At 35.8% G+C, this 16,524-nt stretch overlaps 1 pseudogene; it reads left to right on the forward strand.

Annotated features, from left to right (window-relative positions):
* Nucleotides 1-3,608: 3,608 nt before the first annotated feature.
* LOC140604798 (mediator of RNA polymerase II transcription subunit 4 pseudogene) lies at nt 3,609-6,717 on the forward strand (annotated as a pseudogene).
* The last annotated feature ends 9,807 nt before the right edge of the window (nt 6,718-16,524 follow it).

The following is a 16,524-nucleotide window of genomic DNA, read 5'->3' on the forward strand; positions in this document are numbered from 1 at the left end:
CACATTAGGAGTACTTGGTTCTTGTAAGGTATTTTCACTACCCCACAGCAGTTTAGTGTTCTTCAAAAACAGATTTGTATTAGTTGTAAATATATATGCAAAGTTAGAGCAATCACTAACAACAGTTACAATAGAAATATAATTGCTAAGAAAGGGGGGGAAGCTAATCATATAAAATGCAGAATTAAAATCACAAAAGGCAAAATAAAGTGGAAGACAAAGATGGTAACAAAGAAAAATGACAAAGAATGGAAAACAGTAACAAATGTGGTAGATATTATTCCAGCTATACCAAAGATCACTTTAAACATCAATGGTCTAACTACATCAACTAAAATACAGAGATCATCAGACTGGATCAAAAAATAAGACCCAAATATATACTGTCTACAAGAAATCCACTTTAAATATAAACATATATAGATGAAAAGTAAACGGTTGGAGACAGATACCATGCAGACCCTAATCAAAAGAAAGCAGGAGCAGATATATTAATTTTATACAGAGCAAACTTCACAGCAAGGTTATCATGAAAGAAGAGGGGTATTACATAATGATAAAGGAGTCATTATATCCTCTAAAAATATAATAATCCTTAAAATCCTTAAAATAATCCTCCAAAAATATAAAATCCTTAAAATGTCACTATAAAAACATGTGAGGCAAAAATTGATAAAACTGCAATGAGAAAGAGCTGACTATACTATATTATACATGAGGCTTGAACTCTGCTCTATCAGATATAGATTGATTCAGCAGCAGAAGGTCAGTAAGGACAGAGTTGAACTCGACAACACCATTGGTCAACTGGATACATTTGAGAGCTATAGACTACTTCATCCAACATCATCAGCATTCTACTCCACCTCACTGGGACATTCACTAAAACAGACCACATTCTGGGCCATGAAACATACAAGGTTAAAAATCACACTACATATGCTATCAGATCACATTAGAATTAAACTAGAAATCAATCAGAGAAAGAAAATCCCCAAACACATGGAGATTAAACAACACAACATGTGGGTTAAAGAAGAAATCTGAAGTAAGGGTAGAACATTTTTTAACTAAATGAAAGCAAAAATACAACTTCAAAGTTTGTAGAATACAGCACAAGCAGTGGAGGGAAGATTGAACTATTAAATGCATATATTTGAAAAGAAGGAGGATCTATAATCAAAATTCTAAGCTTTCACCTTAACAACTTGAGAAAATAAAAAAGCCAATTAAATCCAATGTAAGCATAAGAAATACTAAAAATTAGAGCAGAAATCAATGAAATTGAAAATAGGAAATTAACAGAGAAAATTAACAAGACCCAAAACTCAATTTTTGAAAAGATCATAAAATTGATAAGCCAGCTAGCTAAGACAAGAAAAAGATTAAAAAACATAATTGCTAATCTCAGAAATGAAAGGAAATGCATCAATACAAATCATATGGACATGAAAAGTATAGAAAAGGAATGTTTTAAACCCCCTCTAAGCCCACAAGTTTGATAACACAAATGAAATAGAGTAATTCCTTGCACAACAAAATCTGCCAAAACTCATACAAGAAGAAATAGACTACTTGAACAAGTGTTACAAAAGACACTGATGCACTAGGCCCAGTGTATTTAGTGAATACACTGAATTTGCTAGTGTGGATTCGCTAGCAAATTCTACCACACATTTAAGAAGGAAATTATGCCAAGTCTCTACAGTCTTTTCCAGAAGATAGAAGCAGAGGACTATCCTTAGCTCACTCTCTGAAGCCAACATTACTCTGATAAGAAAATCAGACAGAAACATTATAAGAAAAGAAAGCAGCAGACTAACATCTCTCATGAACATATATGCAAAGTCCTCAAACAAATATAGAAAAACAAATCCTACAATGTCTAAAAACAATTATACACCACAGCCAAATGGGATTTATCCCAAGTATGCAAGTTTGTTTTAACATCTCAAAATTAATGTAAGTCATAACATCAACAAGCTGAAAAAGAAGAAAATCACAGAATCATATCTGTAGATGCAGGAAAAGCATTTGACAAAATCCAAAACCCAGTCATAAAAAAAAAAAAAATTGAAAACAAACAAAACAAAGCAAAACCCCTTAGCAAACTAAGAGTAAAAGGGAACTTCTTCAAATAGATAAGAACATCTACAGAAAAGCTACAGCTAATGTCATATTTAATGGTGTGAAAGTTGAAGCTTTCCCACTAATATCAGGTGCAAGGATGTCCCCTCTCCCCACTCCTTTTCAGCATCATACTGGAAGTCCTTGATGATGCAAGAAGACAAGGAAATGAAATAAAAGGTAGACAGATTGAGAAGGAATGAATAAAAATATCTTTGTTCCCAGATAATAGAATTACCTATGTAAAAAATCCAGAAGAATCAACCAAAAAAAGAAAAAAAATTCTAGAACTGATAGGTAATTATAACAAGGTTACAGGATACAAGGTTAATATACAAAAGTTTATGAACAGATGTTTACATCCACGGTTATTCAGAAATTGCAAATTTAAAACAGCAGTGAGATACCTTTCCATACCTATTAGAATGACCAAATTCAAAACACTCAAAACACCAAATGCTGATGAGAATGGAACAATGGGAACTGTGGTTCATTGTTAGTGAAAATGCAAAATAACACAGACACTTTGGAAAACAGATTGCCAATTTCATACTAAACAAAGTACATTCTGACTGTATGATCCAATAATTATGCTCTTGATATTTCCCCAAATGAGTTAAAAACATATATCCACACAAAAATCTCCCTATGAATATTTACAGCAGCTTTATTCATAATTGCCATTTAAAAGTAACCAAGATGTCCCTCATGAGGTAAATCGATAAACAAACTGTGGTACATCCAAACAGTGTAATATTATTAAGCAATAAAAAGATATGAGATATCAGGATGCCTGGGTGGCTCAGTCTTTGGCTTAGGGCATGATCCTGGGGTTCTGGGATCAAGTCTGCATCAGGATCCCCACAGGAAGCCTACAGGCAGCCTGCTTCTCCCTCTGCCTTTGTCTCTGCCTCTCTCTCTGTGTCTGTTGTGAATAAATAAAAAATAAAATCTTAAAAAAAAAGATGAGATATCAAGACATGAAAAGACATGGAGGAACCTTAAATAGGTATTACTAAGTGACAGAAGCCAACCTGAAAAGGTTTTCTACCATGGAACTCCAACTATATGACTCTGTGGAGAAGGCAAAATTATGGAAACAATATAAAGATCAGTGGCTACCCAGGGTTGGGAGAGAGGAGAGGAAGGAATGGTCAGAGCATAGATGACTTTTAGGGCAGTGAAAACGTTCTATATGATATTATCATGATGGATACGTGCCATCATACATTAGCCCAAACTCACAGAATGTACAACACCAAGAGTGAGCCATAAGTTAAATTATGGATTTTAGGGGATAATGATGTGTCAATGTAGGTCTATTGATTATAACAAATGTAGCACTGTGGATGTTGATAGTGGAAGAGGCTGTGCATGTTGTGGGGGCTGGGGTTACATGGGGATTCCCTGTCCCTTCCACTCAATTTTTTTCAGGTAATTTAAAACTGCTCTAAGTCTCCAGCTGTGGGCCTGTGGGGAGCATGGCAGTGGTTTTTGAGTGGAGACAAGGAGAAGGAGTTGCCAAGAGGTGGCTGGAAGTCTTGTTGAGAGAACTTAGAGAAATCTTAGCAATTTCAGGAAACCAAAAGTTGTTACCACCTGGAGAAGAAAACCAGGTCCTGGAATTATTAATTCACAGAGATGTGGAATTTCAAGAACTGATGAAATTGGCACTTAATCAAGGAAAAATCCATCATTAAATGCAAGTTGTAGAAAAGAAAGTGGAGAAGAGAGACAGTGATGTTCAGCAACTACAGAAATAGCTAAAAGAAGTAGAGCAACTACTGGCAACAGTTGTTTACCAAGCAAAAAAAAAAAAAAAAAACTCAAATCAATACAAAAAGCAAGAAAAGCTGCCATCTCCTCCGAAGAAATAATTAAGTGTGCACATAGGATTAGTGCAAGTAACCCTGTGTGTGCCACCACTGACCTGGGTTCCAGGGGACCATATCTGACTGAACTGAGATGAGAAGTGGATTAGTGGGTCAAATGAACAATCCTCCCACTAACGGTGTTAATGCTCATTTACCAGGGGATTTACTTGCTACAGGGAGATTGCCAGATGTCCTTGCTCCACAATGCCCATGGCAGTCAAATGCCATGCCAATGAATATGCTACCACCAAGTCACAGAAGTCACTGTTTGTTGAGACCTCTGGGGCATAATAAAGAAAATGAAGAAGATGTAGACTATGTCAACAGATACATTTATCAGTAGTGATTCTGATCAAAAAACAAGAAACAAAATTCATACAGACTTGAATACCATGGGCAGGAGGGGAGGGTACCTGGATGGCTCAATAGGTTAAACACTGGACTTTTGATTTTGGCTTGGGTCATGATCTCAGGGTCATGAGATCAAGCCCTGTTTAGGCTTCACGCTGTGCGTGCAATCTGCTTAAGATTCTCTCTCTCCCTCTGCGTCTCCCCCCACCACTCTCCCTCTCTAAAAAACGAACAAAACAGAATTGAATATTATAGAATTCTGTTTCTTAAACAATTGCAAGCCTGTAAAAAAAAAAATAGCCAAATAATACTGGCTACAGTGGAATTGTGCAGCCCACTAAAAATCACTGGGCTTCCTTTTTAAAGCCAAAAATCATGATTTCAATTCTAAACCACTAAGTGAATATTTAAAGAATAATCAAAATCTACTGTTGAGGGGAAAAAAAAGCATTTTAGTGCCTCTTTACCCTGTTATTCCAGTTAAGTTGGACTTGTACTTAGTAGGTCTGGAAATAAAAGTTGAGGGAAATGACCCGTGTACATATCACTAATCAGCCCCTGGAATTATTCAGAAAAGCATTTAAAATAAGTGCAGTGGATCACTGAATGTATATAATATCTCAAAATAACAAAACTCTTATTTGAAAGTGAAAGCTGGTAGCTTCTGTCACAATAACGGAGGAAATTGTCTCAATTTGTACTATCTGTAATTATTGTAGCCTTTGTAAATAAATTCACTTTTGTTTGTTAAAAAATAAAATAAAAATAATATAACTGCTCTAAAAGAGCAATGACATGGACGGAGCTAGAGATTATTATGCTAAGTGAAATAAGTCAGAGAAAGACAAATACCGTGTGATTTCATTCATATGTGGAACTTAAGAAACAAAATTAATGAACATAGGGGAAAGAAAAAAAAAGAAAGAGAGGGAGGCAAACTGGAAGAGAGACTCTTGACTATAGACAAGGAACTGAAGGTTGATGGAGTGAGGTGGGTGGGGGATGGGCTGGATGGGGGATGGGCATTAAGGAGGGTACTTGTGATGAGCACCACATGTTGTAGGTACGCGATGAAACACTGAATTCTACTCCTGAAACCAAGATTATATTACACGTTAACTAACTAGAATTTAAATCAAAACTTGAAGCATTAAAAAGAAACTGCTCTAAGAAAAGGTGTTTATTAAAAAAAAAAATTACACACATGGATCTTAAAACAGAAAGCAAAAACTTATAAGCTAGAAAGAAAAAGAGACAAACCCACAAGTTACATACTGCATTATTCCATTTATATTACATTCTTGCAAAGGCAAATTATAGAGCTAGAAAACAGATGAGTGACTGCCCAGGACTGTGGGCTGGGGGAAGGGCTCACCACAAGAGGGAACAGGAAAATGTTTCAGGGTGATGAAACTGTACAAAATCTTTATTGTGGTCGTAATTGCAAGCCTATATACATTTGTCAAAACTTACTGAGCCCTACACCAGAAGGGAGAATTTTACTATACATAAATTAATTATTTTTAATTTTTCAACCAGGAAAAATAAACACTAAAAAGTGACAAAATATTCATTGCAATCTCTATCTGCAGCTATCTGTCTTACTTCTAGCAATTCAATTAATTAGGAAAACTTATTTCTAAGATTAGCACTCGCACTTCTCAGCTGCGCCAAAATCAAAACTACCCCAGGGATCACTTTTCTCGTGTGAAAAAGTGAAATGAGGGTATTCAATAAACAAAGGAAATGATGTCTGAGACCTCTTTCGGAATACATGCCATTGCATGGATTCAGTGCACATCTGTTTAAGCAATTCTTTTAGGTTTTTGTCTGCTAACCATCTTCATAAACTCATCTGAAGTTGAAAAAAAAGGTAGTATGAATCACTGTATAGCCAAAGATGTGGTTATTCACTGAAACTCAGCATTGGAAAGCAACTTGATGATCAGACATTCCAAATCCTTATTGTAAAGCACATTGGTGCCAGATGGGTTAGTGCCCAAGGCAGCTTGTTGGTGACCACCCTGGACCATGTCAGATTGTTTCAGCTGCTTTTGCTTCTGCTTTCCATCTCCATCCAGCACGTAGTGGAGTGTAACAAGCGTAGTCATGTTTTTCTTTTACTCCAAACTTCCCAAAGCATTCCCATCTCACTCGAAAGAAAATCCAAAGTCCATGCGGTAGTAAGTATGGGCTCACAAAGATACATCCCCTTCTTGCTTCTGAGACTTTACTTCTTATGACTCTTTGTCCTCATTCTTTCTGTTCCAGGAACATAGGATTCATTGCTGTACTTCAACCCACTATGGAGCTGGCTCCTCTTCGAGAATGCTCTTCCCTGACCTCACTTTGCCTCTGGTTCTAGCTCTTTCAGTTCCTCTAGGTCTTTAATCAAATGCTACCTGAAACTATTAAGCCATCATATTTAAAGATAAAACTTCCCATCCCCATTGACTATGTTCTTCTTGTCACTTAAAAGTATGTGACATGCTGTAGATTTTTAAATAATGTTTGCTCAGTTCTATACAACTATGATGGACCTCCTCAGGACAGGGAAAAATGGATAAGAGAGTTACTCCCAAGGAGCAGAATTAGAGTTAATCAAAAAAATATCCACCATCAGCCACAGGGTCTTCACAAAACCTACTCAGAATTCATTCTTAAATGCCATAGACGGTGGAAGCTATCTGCCTCCCATTATTTAATTCTTTTCTGCACTGGAGATTGTGTTCCAGTTACCATGCACCTGTTCCACATCACTGCTGGTGTGAGGGAGGTAAACATGACTTGTCTACGGGGTGACAGCTTTTAAACACTGTCAGCAGATAGTACTGAGGTCTGGACTTGTACTGACTGGTGGGACACTGGGTTGTCTCCCTTGGGAATGGGCAAGAATATTCCCCTTAGGAAGATGAGTGCAAACATATTACCTGGCTAAATGGACAAGAAAACTCATGCACCTCTCCTCATAGTATAGAGCTGTCACTGGAAACACTGGCCACAGCCAGAGTGACGGACTCCAGCCATCTCTTTGCCTCTAGAAAGGACCACGGACATAGTCCTTGCCAATAGAACATAAACAGCAGTATATTTGTCACTAAAAAGTCACAGCAGAAGAAAAGTCGAGATGAATCCTTCACCCTGTCATGTTCCTTCTGTTGATTGGGGAGTGGAGGAGCAAAGTGTGAGCAACCACAGAGTGGTAGCCATCATGGTTGGATCAGAACCATGAACTTGGACTTCTATGTGAGCAAGTGCCAAAACTTCACTGTGTGAAGCCCCTGAAAGGCTGAGGTCCATTAACTGTACCAGCTCTTACTCTACCTAATGCACACCTAATGCACACTCAGAGCTGCTTTCCTATTGATGACCTCCGAGTCTCTTTAAAAAATGTTTTCACCCTCTCCTAAAGTTAGAAAGCGAAAGGTATGAGCTAATGGCTCCCAAATACCACCACACACACACACACACACAAATATACACACACACAAAGTGTATTTGCCTAGAATGGACTCTCAAGTGACTGTAAACCAGACAAAATTTCCTGTTTATTTTCTTTGCATTCATAGATATGCATTATGCAGTGTTCTCTGGTTATTAATGATGATGATTTTTTAAATGACAATTCCTGGTATCCCATTAAATCATAATATGGAATTATTAGCACTAAACAGAGGCCACTATAAAGTGTTCTGTGAAGAGATCAAAGAAAATCTGAAAACTTGGGAGTCGGTAACAAGAAGTCCGGAGGAGAAGCAAGAATTAGATGATGAAGATCCCTCCCTGCATGCCCGAATAAAGTGTTTGGACCTGATCCTAAGTAAATGTTCACTTACATGTTTAAGGTTCTTTCTGCTTAAACGTCACCTGTTCAGAAAACTCTTCCCGGACCACCCACTTAACTAGAAGCTCCGTCCTGGAAGTATGTTATCTCTGCATCACACGATCCCTTCATCCACCTTCCTCACCAGAATAGAAGCTTCCAGAGTCAGGGATTGTTGTCTTACTTATCCACCACTTATTCTCAGGGTGAGCAGATTATCTGTCCCAGGGTGGACATTTGATAAGTAACCGTCGACTAATTAAAACAGGGAGTGTTTGTGACAGGTCCGTGTCAATTTGTGCATGTGTCTAGACTCACAGGAGTCTAGAAGTGCTGTCCCAAATGGCAAATAAACCCTTCAACCTTAGAGTCAGAAATTTATACTTACATATTGTTTGTTTTAAAGATTTTATTTATTCATGAGAAGAGCAAAGAGAGAGGCAGAGGAAGAAGCAGGCTCCCTGCAGGAAGCTCCATGCGGGACTCAATCCTGGAAATCTGGGATCACGACCTGAGCCAAAGGCAGATGCTCAACCACAGAGCCACCCAGGTGCCCCTATACTTACATATTTTGTAAGGTGGATGTATAATTGTTATGTGCTTCTTCGAGTTTTGCCAGTTCATTTCTCTATAAGTAGGAACATTCATACAGTGAGTGCCAGGCTGCCTTCTAGAACAAGCAGACATGAGCCAGCCTTCCTGGTTACCTGGAGAGCATAGTATATAGCAGTGGCATGAGGACACATCTTCAAGCCATCCCAGAGCTGGAAAGCTCATTCTTGAACACATTAACTAATGAGGCGGGTTGTTTGGGTTCTTTTTAAATTCTACATGCCAATCCTCATTGGATTCCCTTGTCACCTCCAAAGCAGTCCCACCCTGCTATCACATAGGCATTGAAAATACCTGTTTGGGAATGAGAAAAAATACTGCTGTTTCTGTAATGCCATTCGACATGATATGAACACATTAAGCTAAAAAGTATTTATCGTTCTCCAAATCCCTTTTCTGAGCCAAGGTGCATGTTGAGTAAACAGCAAGCTGCTTAAGGAATTTGGAGAAGAATAAAGTCTAGACACTAGTGAGATAATAAGAAAGAGCAAAATAACAGGTCTTCTCAAGAGTATTTGGTCGAGTGTGTTAAACCTGAATCTCTCACTGCAGGTAAAATTTATATTTAGTTCTTAACAATATAAATAAAGCTCCTCAAAGGGCAACCTGAAATACGTCAGGCACAAGAGTGTCTCCACTGAAAGGGACTCTCATGGGTGTGTGCTGCTAAAAACCTTTCACATCTGTGGAGAATGGAATGCCACCGTGACCTCAGCAGCAGCAATCAACAGGGGGTTGAACTGATTACTTGCAGAATTCATTGCCTGGAAGCCTCTGCCTGTGGTCTCAGTACAACAGTAACACAACGCTACAGCTCTGTTTTTATCTGCTTATTCAGAGGTGATCAAGTTCAGGAAAAATGATTCACTATAACCAAACTCCTGAGAGATTGATTTATGAACCAGAATGCCAATACTATCAGTTGATAACATGAGGTTTAGCTGAGGAAGTAGCGGGCATCTGTTGTACAATCAATAGAGTCCTTTCCTAGAAGTCAAGTTTCTCTAACAAATTTATTTTCAGGCTATATTCCTTATTTCGCTTAGTTCATCTATTACAATAAGCTCTTAGGTGACTTTCCCAGGAATTAAAACACTAAAATTATCACATATTTCTGTAATGCGAAGCTACTATTCATGAGCTCAAAGACAGGGTTAGGCACAGGGTTTCCTAATCCCCATAAAGTTACTAGACTACTAGTTGAAAATTCATGCCAATCTAAACTATTATATAAACACAATAATCAGTTTATAGTTTATGTAAATTCACAAAAAAAACGCTGTAGTCAATAGAAATGTTTATACTTTCCCATAGAAGAGTCATCTTGTTGTCTGATTCATGAATTATTTTTACAGTAACGGTTTCTTTTTAATAATTTATGTTCATGTGAATTATGGATCCCTCTGCCTTTCACCAAAGGCATGTAATTCTGCTAGCCATGTCCGATGTATCAGCAAATTACTCAAGAAAATGGTACACATTTATTTGAGAAGCCGTGAGTCATTACCTTCAGATACTGTTATTAATTAAAAGTGCAAAGCTGAAAGGCACGGATTTCCTGATGTAAGCATGAAATTGATCTACCTTATGATACAAAACCTGGTTTTTCTCAACTCTGAGCATGTAAGTACTGATTTTTCCTCGTGTTATGTTCTCACTTTGAAGTCTGAAGTTGAATTTTCAATGAAGAACAAATTAAGATGTTATAAGCATCAAGTAGATTTGATATGTCTGAAAGCATATAAAGGGGTTCTTTTAAAGACAGCTCAGTGAACATCTGATGGAAATGGCATATCTGAGTACTGTCTCCCTGGACATCTCATAGAGCCTATATACTTAACTACTTGGAGATTTTTTTAAAAGACAAAATGTTTGAGATGTAATAGAACAAAAATATTGTAATAAACATTAATTGAAATTCTTGATGTGAGTTATTATATACCACTGATAAGTGTTTAATATATAAGATTTTACTGTGGAGTGGGTGTTATTAGACAATAGTAGATACTAAATCGTGTATATTGTTATATCCCTACTTTATATATATTGAGGCTCAGGAGGGTATACAACTCCCTCAGTTTATAGCATCAGTAAAAGGCAGAGGCAAAAGACACACTGCTTTTTTTATAATGCTAACGCCCTCAGACCCTTTTCAAAATGAACTGAAAGAATGAATTTAACAAAACTGATCATGCTAAATGAGATATAAATTACCATGGGGGATAGGCTGGAAAGTTCACTCCTATCCCCCAGCCTAGCCTGGATAATAAAAAACCTTCACAGCCATGCTAGAGGAGGAGACTGACTATTGAGTGACCAGGTCGATTTCTGAGATATCAGGTGGACCAATTTCATGAGACCCCAGCACTATGAAATGGGGACACCCATAAATCATCGTATATGCTATTTGCTACACCTTCCCTCAGGATTGTTGGGTAATTTTGCATAACGTCCATATAAACCATAGAAAACAATAAAGAATCCAAAAGTAACCTTGCACGTCTATGGGCAATTGATTCTTGCCAAAGCATAACATAAATTGACCAAAGCATGAGGAATAAAACTACAAAACATACAGAAGAAAGCATATGAGAAAATATACTCAACTTTGAATACATGAAGATTTCTTAGTTAGGACACCAATACCAAAAAAATACAACAAAAATTAATAAATTGGACTTGAATCCAATATAAAACTTCTGTTCCTCAAAGGTAGTGTCAAGAAAATGAAAGTGCAAGCCATGGGCAGAGAGAAAAGGTTTTTAATATACCTATCAGAAAAAATAATGGTATTCAGAATATATATTCTTACAACGTAATAATAAGAAAACAACAAATGACAATTAGCACAATATTTGCAATTTCCTGAAATAAGAACATACAAAAATGATCAATAAGAATATGAAAAATTTTTGACATCTTTATTCATCAAGGAAATGCAAAGTCAAACCTCAGTGATATACATACTAGAAAGGCTAAAAGAAAGGAAAGAGATAATGCAAAGAGGATGCCCAGCAACTGGAAATCTTACACATTGTGTGTGGGAGTGCCAAATAGTACAATCATTTAGAAAGCAATTGAACAACATCAATATCCTCAGCGATCCAGGCATTACACCCCTTCATATCTACCTGAGAGAAATGAATATATATGTTCACGCAAACACTTCTAAGCAGATGCTCCTAGCAGATTTATTCAGGCATCCAAAACTTGAAAACAACCTAAATGTCCATCATCAAGTTAAGGGATAAACAATTTGTGATATACCCATATGTGTAGTACTTCTCAGCAATTAAAAGGAAAAAAACTATTTATATACTCAGTATCATGGATGAAAGTCAGAAGGATGCTGAACAAAAGAAGGCAGATAAAGAGCACATGCTGTGATTTTACTTATGTGAAATTGCAGAACAGGAAAAACTAATCCACACTGATGAAAAGCATACCAGTCATGAGAAGTAGAAAGGAGGAATTATTTCAAAGAGGCATAAACTACCTTTGGGGGTAGAAACGTTCCATAACTTGTATTGGTGTTTACCCTAATGTAGACATCTGTCAAAAGTCATCAAACTATATAATCAGGATAGATATATTTTATTAAATATGAGTTATAAATGCAATAAATTATATAAGAATGGCCACACTGTTACCATTTTCATCTCAGATTGTCAAAAATTTAAAGATGTGACAAGACATTTTTTTGTTAAGGTTTTGGGGAAACAAGCACTTTCCTACACTGCTGGTTGAAATGCAAATTGTTCTTGCAATATTTAGCAAATCTACATAGCGTTTATCTTTTGACTTAGCAATCCTACTTCTAGTAATTTACTCTAAATTTAAAGATACACCTCAACAATACAACCACACAGATGCATAAGTTTGTTCATGGCAACATTGTTTATAAATGGCAATTATTAGCAACAACAAAATCCCCATAATATAGGAGTTGAAAAAACTAATACGTCTACACAAGGGTATATTATGCAGCTTTAAAGAAGAATGAGGAACAGCTCTGTGAACTGATTTCCAAGATACGTTGCCAAGTGAAAATTGAGTGCAAATATCTTTAGTTGGTGACCTTTTATAATAGAAGGAAAATAAATATGTATCTACTTACTAGTGCATTAAGAAGTACGGAATGTGTAAACAAAAAATCAATAGGAAGTAGGATCGGAAAAGCTGAGAAAAGATGGAAAGTAACCCCTATCAGTCAGTATACTATTTTTCATAGTCTAACTTTTAAAATAATTTCTATGTATCATACACACACAAAAAATTAAATAATAAAGTTAACGATAATAATAAAATAGAATGCAAACAGAAGGCAACCTAATTATATTTCAAATGAGAGACATAACCACACAGAAAAGAATGAAAATAACTGAACCACATGACTTTTAGCCAGTCTATTTTAATTAGACATCCTCAGGCTGAACAGAAAACTGGAATATAAACAAATATTAAACTATAGTTATAAGGGTTTTGTTCTCTTTTTCAGTGAGTGTAACTTAGGAATTCTAATGCTACTTTGGTAAATTCTGGGATTGAGCAAATAAGTAAATATATTGTAGCCAGATGAAGCGAGGACTTTCCAGGTGAGGCATAAAGAGGGAGTTGAGAGTAAATCTTTTATACTGCATTTGAATTGGAGGTGCCAGTATGAGCCCATGATTTGATAGATGGATGTAGATTTGATGTACATATTAACAAATACATATATAGTTGATATATTGAGAGATAAACAGGGGTATGTGTTGTGTGTATGCACACGCACATATTTTTAAGAACTAAAGCCCTAATATCCAGTAGTAGTGAGTTTATCTCATCATATTATGAGACAACATAATGTTGGTTTCCAAATAATATGTATTATTCTCACTAAAATAAATCAGGACTCATTGGAGAGAATATAGATTCCAGGGCTGAGACTAGGGGAGTATAGGATGAAATAGAGCATATCGCTACACCAAAAATTAAGAGTGTTGAAAACATAATGGGACCATGACAAGAGGACACAGGAACCAGTTTGAAGGGGCTCCCACTGGTTAAAATGCATTTATTAAAGTAAGAATGCTGGATGCCTGGGTAGCTCAGCAGTTAAAGCATCTGCCTTCAGCCCAGACGTGATCCTGGAATCCTGGGATCTAGTCCCACACCGGGCTCCCTGCATGGAGCCTGCTTCTCCCTTTATCTGTGTCTCTGCCTCTCTCTGTGTGTCTCTCATGAATAAATGAATAAAATTTTTAAAAAGTAAGAATGCATGATTCAATATCAAAGTGAAGAAATTAGTAGAAGAAACTTAAAAGCTCTCCCTCATTCTATAACTCCAAAGCATTAATTTAGAAAGAATGATCAAATTTGAAAAACACCATTTGATACTCATTACAGCAATAATTTATTCCAGCAAGAATCATCAGTGGGTACTAAAGATAGTGGATGAAATATTTAAGGAGAAACAAAATATTGACCACATAAAGATAAGGAGATGATATTTAGAAAAGACAAAGTATCTCCTCACATGATACTTATTAATAACAAAAATAAAGTAGTAATGTTATATTAGAGAAACCTGGGAGACACAACTTTAACAAAATGATCAAAATTAACATCATTTGTAAAAGGGCATGTACGGTGTACCACCTGACATAACATACTCAAAACGTCATCCTGTGTTCCAGTTATAAGTGCAAACCCCGAACCCACTTGTTAGTAAGCTTCCAGCGCTCGCAGATCAGAGGATGCTGAATGCAATAACTAGTCTCTGCTTGTCAAAATGTCACAGACCAACGAACTGTTCCAGGTTAAAACAGACAAAGAAGTGGGAACTAAAAGCAGTGGGTATTACTGGTTTGGATCTTGGATCTTTTTTTTTTTTTTCTTTCTGCTAAAACAGACATGACTAGGACAATTGATTATATTTAAATAAAGATAGGTGGCTAACCAGGAGCATAATACACTAATTGCACTGCAGATATGTAAAGGAATGTCCTCAACTTCAGGAAACACACAGTTATTTACCTGTAAGGAAGCATATCTCTACAATTTTAATAGATTCTGAAAAAATATATGTAATATTAGTATATTACCATATATGTATATGTAAAATAAATCTGGTTTTAACATTTGAGGAATCCAAATAAAGGACATATGGGAATTATTCATACTATTTTTGCAAATTCTCTGTAAGTCTGCAATAATTTCAAAATAAAATGCTTTTGAAACTATCATAATTAGGTACATCATTGTAAAAACTTATAAAAATAAAAGATAAGGAGATGATATTTAGAAAAGACAAAGTAAAGACGAAAACAATGGTACAAATGACAGCTGACTTAGCAAAAAATAAATAAATAATAATAAAAATAATAGAAAAAAAGAAAGGAGATCAGAACAATAGAATGCCAGCTTATAAAGTATGAAAGGAAAGAAAAAAAGAAATGTCAGCCTCACCTCAAATTCTATATCCAGTGATAATATACTCAAAAACTTAGAAGACAGAAAGACATTTAAAAAAATAATAAAAACTCAGAGAACTTATCACAAGCAGACATGCACCACAAGGAAGGAAAAGGTATCAGAGGAAAACTGCAATCTTCAGGAAGAGATAAGGACCACCAAAATCAACATATGTATGAAAACATAACAAAAATATTTTAAACTCTTATTTTTTTACGATTTATGTAATTAATGTGGGGCTAATGGTCTATGTAGAAGTAAATTAGCAGACAATATGTATGACAAAACACTTCAATAAAAAGCCTGAAATTATTGCAATGCATAAAATGTAAAATCCAGCTAGATGTTATCTACAAGAAATGTCCTTTAGAGACAGTCAGAAAGTAAAATGATAGAAAACGTTATACTATGCAAGCAGAAGGCATAAAGAAGATGAAATGCTTATATTAATATCAGGCAACCCAAATTTTGAGACCAGGTGTATCACCTAAGATAATGAGGAACATTTCATAATGACAAAAAGTTCAATTCATCATGAACACTTTATAATCATAAATGTGTGTGAACCTGACTGTATCCATTAGGGTTTCACCAGGGAAATGGAATCAGTAGGATTCCATATATATTATATATATTAGGATATATAAATATAAATATATATAAATATAAATATATATAAATATAAATATAAAAATATAAATATATATATGAATATATAAATATAAATATATTTAATATATATTTAATATATATATTATATATATATTTTATATATATATATAAAGACTTCTTGAATGGAATTGGCTTACATGGCTGAGGGGATTTATTGGGCAAGTCCAAAATCTGTACAGAAGAACATTAGGACGGGCACGCTGGAGTTCACAAGCATGAGAGGTAACTATAGTCCACAGCTAGGATTTCTTCTTCAGAGAAGCCTTAGCTCTGCTCCTAAAGCTTTTCCACTGATTAAATCAGGCCCACCCACAGAGTAATCTTCCTCATTTAAAGCAAATTGATTACAGACATCAATCCTATCTACTAAATACATTCACAGCATACCCTAGATTAGTGTTAATGATACAACTGGGAACTACAGGCTAGAGGAGTTGACAAATAAAACTTAATATCATGCTGAGCATAGACTTTCAAAATACACCAAACAAAACCTCACTGAAGTTCAGGAAAATATAGATAAACCCACATAGTAGGAGATTTTAATACCTCTCTCAGTAACAGAGAACAAGACAAAGAATCAACAAGCATAAAGAATCTGAACAGCAT

This window comes from Canis lupus, chromosome 1 (assembly GCF_048164855.1).
Source record: "Canis lupus baileyi chromosome 1, mCanLup2.hap1, whole genome shotgun sequence".
In the NCBI taxonomy this organism is placed as follows: Eukaryota; Metazoa; Chordata; class Mammalia; order Carnivora; family Canidae; genus Canis; species Canis lupus.